Source organism: Phalaenopsis equestris, unplaced genomic scaffold, assembly GCF_001263595.1.
Source record: "Phalaenopsis equestris unplaced genomic scaffold, ASM126359v1 Scaffold000376, whole genome shotgun sequence".
NCBI lineage: Eukaryota > Viridiplantae > Streptophyta > Magnoliopsida > Asparagales > Orchidaceae > Phalaenopsis > Phalaenopsis equestris.
The window spans coordinates 270,960-280,253 of record NW_018164818.1 but is presented as its reverse complement, the minus strand read 5'-3'; positions in this window follow the sequence as shown (position 1 = coordinate 280,253).

Sequence of the window (9,294 nt, the reverse complement as noted above, 5' to 3'; positions counted from 1 at the left end):
CTTTAATTTCTAATGCTATTTTTGTTCATGAGAACATTCCTAATAATGGTCTGCCTCTAACTAATGATATTTCTGTTTTGGGAAATGATTCTTTATTACTTGCCCCTAATCCTAATATTTTTTTATGGACACTTCTTGTCATGTTAAATCAATAAATGATCATATTTCTTATGTTAATGTTGGCACGAAGGGAGAAGTTGTCGAAGTGGCTTTTGTATTACCTTATGATAGTGCTTTTTACCTATTAATACTTCGGTGGATATTTTCGTTCTTTAGAATGCAAGTCTATTTCTTTTCTCTCTAAGAATTTAGTTCATAATGCTGCAACTTTTAAAAATTATTTCTCTCAAGCGCCTTTCGATAAAAGAATGTAATTATTTCTTTTTTTTTACTTTCATTTTTTTTTTCTAATTTTTGTGTTTTTTTTTATTCTTCTTAATATTGTTGTTTGAATTGTGTGTGGGTTTAATAATATTGCTCATATTGTTGATTGTAGAAATCTTTTTAAAGATAATAAGGTTGATTTTTTATTCCTTTTGGAAACTAAACTTTCTTCTTCTTTTCATTCAGAGTTGATTACTTTAAATTCCTTAAAGTTTTTTTTCAAATGATGATAGTTCAATAATTTTAGTTATTATGTTCATGATTTATATTAAATGAAATTCTAAGATTCTATTATTTTGTGCTTTAAATGTTAGCGCTCAATACATTCATGGTCATATACCTTTTTCTTCTTCTGTTAAATCTTACATTATAATTGTTTTTGCTGATAATGATGTTTATGCTAGGAAAATTTTATGGAAATTCATTAATTATGTTGATTTGAATATTGATTATCCTTGAATTTTATTAGGTGCTTTTAATTGTATTTGGAAACTCAAAGAAAAAATTGGGGACAACCCTCCCATTCATAGTTGTCTTTCAGATTTTATGTTTATTAGATAGGGCTATTTGGAATATTGTTAGGACTAATTCTTTCTCATTTTATTTTAAAGTTGTGGATTATCCTTTTTCAGATAATCATCCTATTTTTGTTTCTTTGGGTAATTCTAATAGACATTGTAGATATTTGTATAAAAATTTTTGGAGTCTTTGCTCAGTTATTTATCTATTATTACTGAAGCTCAGAATCTTCCTGTAAAGGATGATCCCCTCTTTGCTTTATATAATAAACTTAAAAATGTTAATATTGCCTTTAAAAATTGGAATTGGTCTTTTCTAAAACTCTTTCTAATCATATTTTGGATCTTAAGTATAAGCAATGTGATGTGACGTGTAACCTTAAGAATTGTCCTTTATGTAAAGATCTTCTTTCTCAAGCATTTGTTTTGCATGATAATATTATGAAAGCTTCAATTTGTGATTAAAGATGAGTCAAGCAATCTGCTAAATTTACTTGCCTTTTTAAAGGAGTAGATGATGCTAAGTTTCTTTATCAAAAAACTAGTTTCATACATAATTCTAATTTTAGCAAAGAAGTATTGGTGATAATTATTATACTTATCATCAAGAAGGTGTTGTTAATGTGGATATATCTATTTATCTTCTTTATTTAATAATTATCATTATGATTTTTCACATTATGATTTGTATATTAGAAATTTTATTTCTAATGATGATTGTATCTCTCTTTCTCAATATTTGTCGAAAAATGAAATTAACAATGCCTTCTTTTGTTCTGATAAATCTTTTGGCCCGGATGATTTTACTTTGAAATTCTTCAAAGATGTTTGCCATATTACTTGTTGGAATTGTATTAATGTCATTTAACAGATTTTTCAAATATCTACTTATTAATATTCCTAAAAAGAATGATGTTAAATTTTTAATGATTTTAGGTCTATATCACTTTGTAATGTTATTTACAAAGTTTTTGGTATCATGTTAGTTTACATGCTCAAAATTATTCTTCCTAAAATTAATCATCATGCTCAAGTTGTTTATTAAAAATCGAGATAGTGCTGGTAATATTATTTTAGTCAATGTACTTATTTATAGTTTTAACTCATTCAACTTTCCTAAGAAATTTTGTGCTAAAATAGATTTTTAAAAAACGTTTGATAATGTCAATAAAACTTTCTTTTACGATATAATAAAATGTTTCGATTTTCCTCTTATTTTTATAAATTGGATTAAAACTTGCATTGTAGATGTTAATTTTTCTATTATTATCAGTGGTGACATGAGAGACTATTTTCCCTCTTATTTTGGTCTTCATCATGGTTGCCCGTTTTTCCCTAACATTTCCACTATTATTATTACTACTTATTATTCTTTATTTGATTATCAAATTCTTGATCATCCTTCTCCTACTAATGAGAATATTTCTCATTTAATTTATGATGATGATATTCTTATTTTTTGAAAAAGATGATATGACTTATGTTAGTCACATTATTTCTAGTATTGATATCTTTAGTAAAGTTTTTAATATTTGTTCTAATGCTTCTAAATCAATTATTTGTTTTTCTAATTCTCTTGACATTTCTACTCAAAACAACATCATTAATGCTTTTGGTTTTTCTATGAAACATCTATTTTGGGATTTTCTTTGTGTCATTATTAAGCTTTCTAAACTAGTTGATGTTGATTGTCAAAAGCTTCTTGATAAATTTCATTATTGACTTAATGACTAAAAATAAAAAATCACTTTATAATGTTGGTAGGTTTCAACTTCTTAAATTTATTTTTTGGAGTTAATTATAATATCTACCATGTTCTTCAAAGACTTAAAAAAGAAAAAAAAAATTAATTAATAATTTCCTAAATCATAATGGTAATGATAAAAACCTTCATACCATGAGGTAAAAATGTCATTGCTTTGCATAAACATCCAAGCGGTCTTAGTTTACCTTCTTTGGATAACAAAAATTTGATGTGTAAATCTAAATTCATTTAGAACATTCTTATTATTTTCTTTTTAATCAGTGTTTGGACCACTATGATTCCATTTGGCATTAATCTCATTCTTTTCTATTATTTGATAAAACATTATTAAAGTGGCTTTGAAAATAAAACCCTCTTTAACTTTCAGGTCTCTAATAATAATAAATTATTTTTCTATTTTAATCCCTAGTTTTATAATTTTTCTCTTTATGAGAAGTTTGGTTACAATATTTTTTGTTTGGTTTGATTTACCTCATAATATTAAGCTTTCTAATATCCTTTTTAATAATGTTTGGTTTCCGCCTTCCACTTCTAGAACTCTTGATTTATGTATTCATGTTATTTACAATATTTCTATTATTGATGATTGTATTTGTCGTTAGAATATTCAAAATTTTTATTCTTATTAAACAGTTTATTTTTTTTATCTTTATGAGCATTTACCTCATGCTGACAGGTACACTTAGTTTTGGTTCAAAGGCTTTCTTTAAAATTTGTTTTTCATTTGAAAAATTATTTATGGTGAACTTAAAAATTAAGGTATTCTTGCTCTTAAAGGAATTTCTGTTAATTCTAAATGTGTTCTTTATTCTAATAATGATGTGATTCATAATCATTTATTTTTTTAATGTCCTCTATCACATTATTTACTAAGTAAATGTATTTATTTTTTTAATTCCTCATCATAATAGTTTTTAGGTGTTATATCATTATGATTCTATATCTTATAAAGTAGATAAGAGATTTCATTTGTTAGTCATTCAAATTATTGCATGTTTTATTTGGTATGAAAAATATTACAGAATTTTTAGATTTCATTGCTCTCCGATTGTGATTATTCTTTATAATATTCATTAGATGATTAAAGAAAAAGCAGGAAATGGAAATTCAAGGAGAAATCTCCTTTAAATTTAAGGATTTTTAATAATCTTGATTATTTTTTTATATTTATTTTGAAGCATTTGGCAGTTATTTTAGTGAGTCGATTATTTTGAAGCATTTGGCAGTTATTTTAGTGAGTCTATTTTTTTGTTTTGTTTTTTTTTTTTTTTTTTTTTTTTGGCTTTTTGGAGATTTATCTTATAGTTTTTGTTTCGATATTGTTTTTCCTGACTAGTTTGGTTTTTGTTTTGACTTGTTTGGGACTTTCTTCCCGCTTATTGTTTGTTCTTGTGATTGATTATGTTGTTTTATTGTTTTTGTTGGTTGTTTTGTGGTGATCAATTTTTCTTATATTTATTTGTTAAGTTCAGATTCTAGATTGATCTTTTTATTTAGTTTGAGACTTTTTTGAGCTTGAATGAATTCCTTCCATTTATTAAAATTCAACCGTTTTTGATAAATGTATTCAAAAATTAGGATAAAATTTTGGTTTTTTTTTTTCCACAGAATTGTTTGATTGTTTTTTATATATATATATTTATTTTTTAGTGTGGTGTTGTTTCTATTTGAGTAGTATTATTTTTACATTTCATTTACCCTTGCCTTCATTGAGGTGATTCTTTGATTTCGACTAGAAGGGCGGTCTTCTTCATCTTTGATGATTGATTTGCTTGGTTGCTTCTTCCAAAGTATTTTATCTCCTGCATTCAGTTAATATTCTAGCCCATTTTTTGTTATTGTTTGGTGTAGTTGTTTATGTTGATTGATGTCCCTTCTGTTTCTATTCCGGGTTATTGGCCTGTTTTTTGTTAGTTTTTTTATTTGTTTCTTTGTTGTTTAGAATTATATTAGAAAGCTTCAATTGTTTCTCTTTTTTTGGATTTTCTTATTAAAAAGCTTCAATTGTTTCTCTTTTTTTGGATTTTCTTGTGTTTATTTTTTTAAGTGGTGATTCTAGATTATTTTTTCCACTTGGTTTGAGATTGGTGCGAGCTTCGATGAATTCCAACCGTTTATTAAATTTCAACCGTTTTTTAATCTATTCAAAAATTGTAATGAATTTTTAATATTTTTCTACATGTAAGTTCTAAGTTTGTTTTATATTTTATATAGTTGGGAAAATTTTTTTTTTTTTTGGTTTAGAGTTATTGCTAATTGAAGTTTCTCATTTGGCGTGCTCTTTCCTTCCTAGGGGTATTTCGTTATTTGGTTTCAGTTTGTTTGGCACTCTTCTTCATGTTTGAGGATTGATTTGCATTTTTGCTTTTTCCTAGTGTTTAATCTCTAGCATTCAATTGTTGTTGTTGCCCATTTTTTAGTGTTGTTTGGTGCAATTGTTTTTGTCAACTGTTGTTCCTGCTATTTCTGTTTTGCCTGTTGATATGTTATTTGTTGTTTGTATTGTATTAATCTTCGAGCTGTAACTATTTTTATTTCTTTTTATTATAGTTGGGTGTGGCTCCCACCTTTCCAAAAAAAAATTGAATGCTTTGTTGATCGTTTGAAATTATTGGATTGATCTTCTTTGTTTTTTTTTTTTTTTTTTTAATTTTGGCATCTTGGATTCTTCAATATTTTAGATCTATGTTAGAACATTCTTTGTGTTTGCTTAATGCGGTGTAATGAGGTGACTCATGAAGTTAAATTTGGTAGGAAAGATGCCTTTAATCTCTTTATTGCTTTTGCACTTTTAATTTGTTGGGAATTTTGTGCATGAATGTTATTTTATTTATTAAAAGATTATTTAAATTATTTTGTGATTGTGTGCATGGCCTTATTTATAGTAATTTATGCTTGTGCTCAATAAATAAAATCAACGTAAGAGCGGACTTTTATTTTTATTAGTAATAATTAAAAATATTAAAGGTAAAGAGTTTTAAGAAAAACATTGTGTAGTAACATAATATATAAAATCAAAAATTAACCTTTTATAAGGAATATTTGAAAATACTTTTAAAAGCATCTATTTCATTATAATGAATCCTCAAATATGATAAGAATTTTTTATAATTAAACATTTTTTAATAATCTACTTGATAAAAAGCCTAACGAGGTCAAGAAATGTATGGATTATTTTACTATTGGGATAGAGTTTTAAGAAAAACATTGTGTAGTAACATAATATATAAAATCAAAAATTAACCTTTTATAAGGAATATTTGAAAATACTTTTAAAAGCATCTATTTCATTATAATGAATCCTAAAATATGATAAGAATTTTTTATAATTAAACGTTTTTTAATAATCTACTTGATAAAAAGCCTAATGAGGTCAATAAATGTATGGATTATTTTACAATTGGGAGATTAAAACAAAGTACAAATCTAACTTCTTAGCTTGATAAGAAAGACCGATAGAGAAGAATATTAGAGAGACCTATTAAATGTTCACGATGATCTAATAATAATTAATGTGTTCATAAGATTCAGAGAGCTAATCATAAAGGTTTATCGTAAGCAACTTAAATCACACTAAAATGAGACATTGAAGTGTAAAATTGATAATTAAAAAGGATTTTAGAAAGTTATTACAAGAAGTTAATTCATGTTTCTTTAAGGAAAACTATTCTTAAATGAGATGCCAAAGTTCATCAATAATGCGAGATTGGGTAAGTCCACCAAATTTGTGAGGTGCTTACAAGCTAAGCAAAAGAATGATTGACTGAATTAGTGATATCGAACTGATCCTAGGGAAGGTGCGACAGAGTTGAAATGTAGCATGATGGTAAGAAGGCTGAACATAGGTGTCATCAAATTAATCATCTCTAACATGTTAAGAATTTTATAATAGGTGAAATCCATCGTCTTATGATGATATTATCTATTGGATGGTTCTTATAAGAAATGAATAATTTGTGTTTGTTACTCCTTTATCTTATAAAAAGGATGACTAAAAGTTAATCGTGGGTATGTGGGCAAGATTGAATTGCACTTGATTGATAAATTAGTTGTTAACTACTAAAAATAGTGTTTGTAGAATATTAGGAATTTTTTATGTCATAGATTTGCACAACAATTCTATATGCACATACAAATAAATGAAAAAAAATCGCCCGAGACATCAAAATAATTATTTAGAAAACCCAAAAATGAACAAAAAAAAACTCAGGGCCTAACTCAGATGAAACAATCTACCATTCAAGTACATATTACAAAGATTTGGTTTTCTCATCAATTGGAATAGATAGAATTATTAAGTTCAAAATACTTGATTGATCTCCTATAGGCGTATCTAAGAATATTATAGAAGTAATGAAGGGTGACGAGTGTTATTAGACATATTAGTAAGACGTTGATAAAAGAAAGAGGATGGTGGATAAATTATCAAAACAAGACAATAATAAATTGATGATGGAGGTCAGATGATCAGATGAGAACAAGTAAATAATGACAATTTTTAGAGGTGAATATTGGCATTGGGTTTTGCAAAGAGCATTTGAATTCCTTCAATCTTCAAGCAAATTTTCATTTTTAAGCCTACATACTCTTCTTGATCAAGAAGGTACATTTATAATTTTTTGAAAATAAGCTATTGGAAAAGTTAGCAAAGGTCTCAAAACACTATATCAAATGGCCCATGCTTATTTTCTTCATTACAAATATGGAGTTCTAAATGAGCAAAGCTTGAGCAAGTTGGTGCTTGTATTTGCCCTTTTTCTTAAATTATTTGTGAACAATATGTTTGTGTTCTATATTTAAAGTTTGAATTGAATAAAAACCATATATAAGCTAATTTTAAACAAATAAATAAAAAATATAATATAAAACACAACATAATCTTTTTATTTCTTCATCAACTTCTAATAAACCTAAAAAAATAAATAAAATTAGTATTAATTTTTCTTACTTAATGAACATATTTGCGAGGGCGTGTTTGTAATTATCTGTGAGTTTTATCTATAAATAGATGTGTAACCCTATGAGTATGTAACACCTTTAAAATAGTGAATTCGCCGTTTTGCTCCCGATGATGTAGGCATCATTGCCGAACCTCGTTAAATCTCTGTGTTCTTCTTCAGGTTTTCTGTCGATTCTGTTTTTTCTTCGTCCTAAATTTCACAACACAAGCTTATACATGATATGCAAAATCCACTTTTTAAAAAGTTGATAATAATACTATTTTTGATTTGATATCAAACATTTGAGTGTTATCCCAACAAATATGAAAAATATATGTGTTTTGATGAGGAAATACACAGAAATTTTGTGGTGTTTATGTAAATGCGCTCAAGTTTAAAATGGTAGTTGCCAGAAGGACCGAGGAGGAATCAAATTTATGTTTTGTTTGTTTGTTGATTGAGATGATAGTCCAATTGGGCACTATCATGACCAGTGTCATCAAATAATTGAGATCCGGCATTCTCTTACCTCCGGTCAACAATGTTATAATATTTTGCATTTACATTTTTGGCAGATGCTCAAATATCAATTTCTCATGCTTTAGACTCCATGATGAGAGCCCACGTCATATGCTAATTATTCGAGAACCCCGCGCCATGGAGGATCAAACGCCTGATCTGAGGAGACTTACAGTGATCCTGCCACCAACAGACTAAGGATTGTGCACAATATATATATATATATAATAGGAAGATTTACGTACATACGTATATATAAGAGGAAGCTGGAACGAAGGTGAATGATTTGTTTGGGGCAGCTTATTTGGTGCGGTGATGTTTTAACCGCCGTGACATTTTGAAAACGCACCTTACATATTTGGATAAACTGCGTTTTGGCAGCTTATGTGTTTTCACACCGCACTTATCTGCAGCTTTCTGGCAACAGTATGACTTTTCCAAAAAAAAATTTGTAATATTCACCGTAACTAACTTATCAATAAATTATTTTTAATCAGATTATTCAATAAATTGTAGCTGCCCGCACAGGGACCCGAAGTTTCATGTGTTAAGTATATAAAAATAGTTTTATTTATTCATAAACTGCATGTAGCGTGACTGCATAACCATCTTGAGGCAACTTAATACACATCAATCAAATAAAGGGTGGTCCACCAGTGGGTTCGTCGCCACGACGGCACAGGCTTGAATTTTGTTATAATTATCATTATAATTGCATGATTAAATTTGAATGTGACAAATACTTTATAGTTAATAAATACGTTTTGTTTGTTTATGAAAGCGAATGAAAATGGCTGCCCAATGGGCAATTGACATCAATACTAGCATCCGGACAAACAAAGATAATTTTTTTGGTTTTCTGACAATGTTATTGATTGGGAATCAAGAGGATTTGAATTTATGATTTTCTATATATTAGGTGCGTGCGTTTGTGATTAAAGGGCCGTTTGAGATTGTTCATTCGGTGCGGTGACGTTTTGAAAACGCACCTGACATATTTAAGTAACAGCTTATGTGTTTTCAAAATGCAGAAAATAGCGTTTTCACGCCACAACTATCTAGGTGTGGTGACAGCTTATTAGCAGCGGTCTGATTTTTCCAAAAAAAATAAAAATTTGTAATAATCTCCGCACCTAGCGGTCTGATTTTTCCAAAAAAATAAAAATTT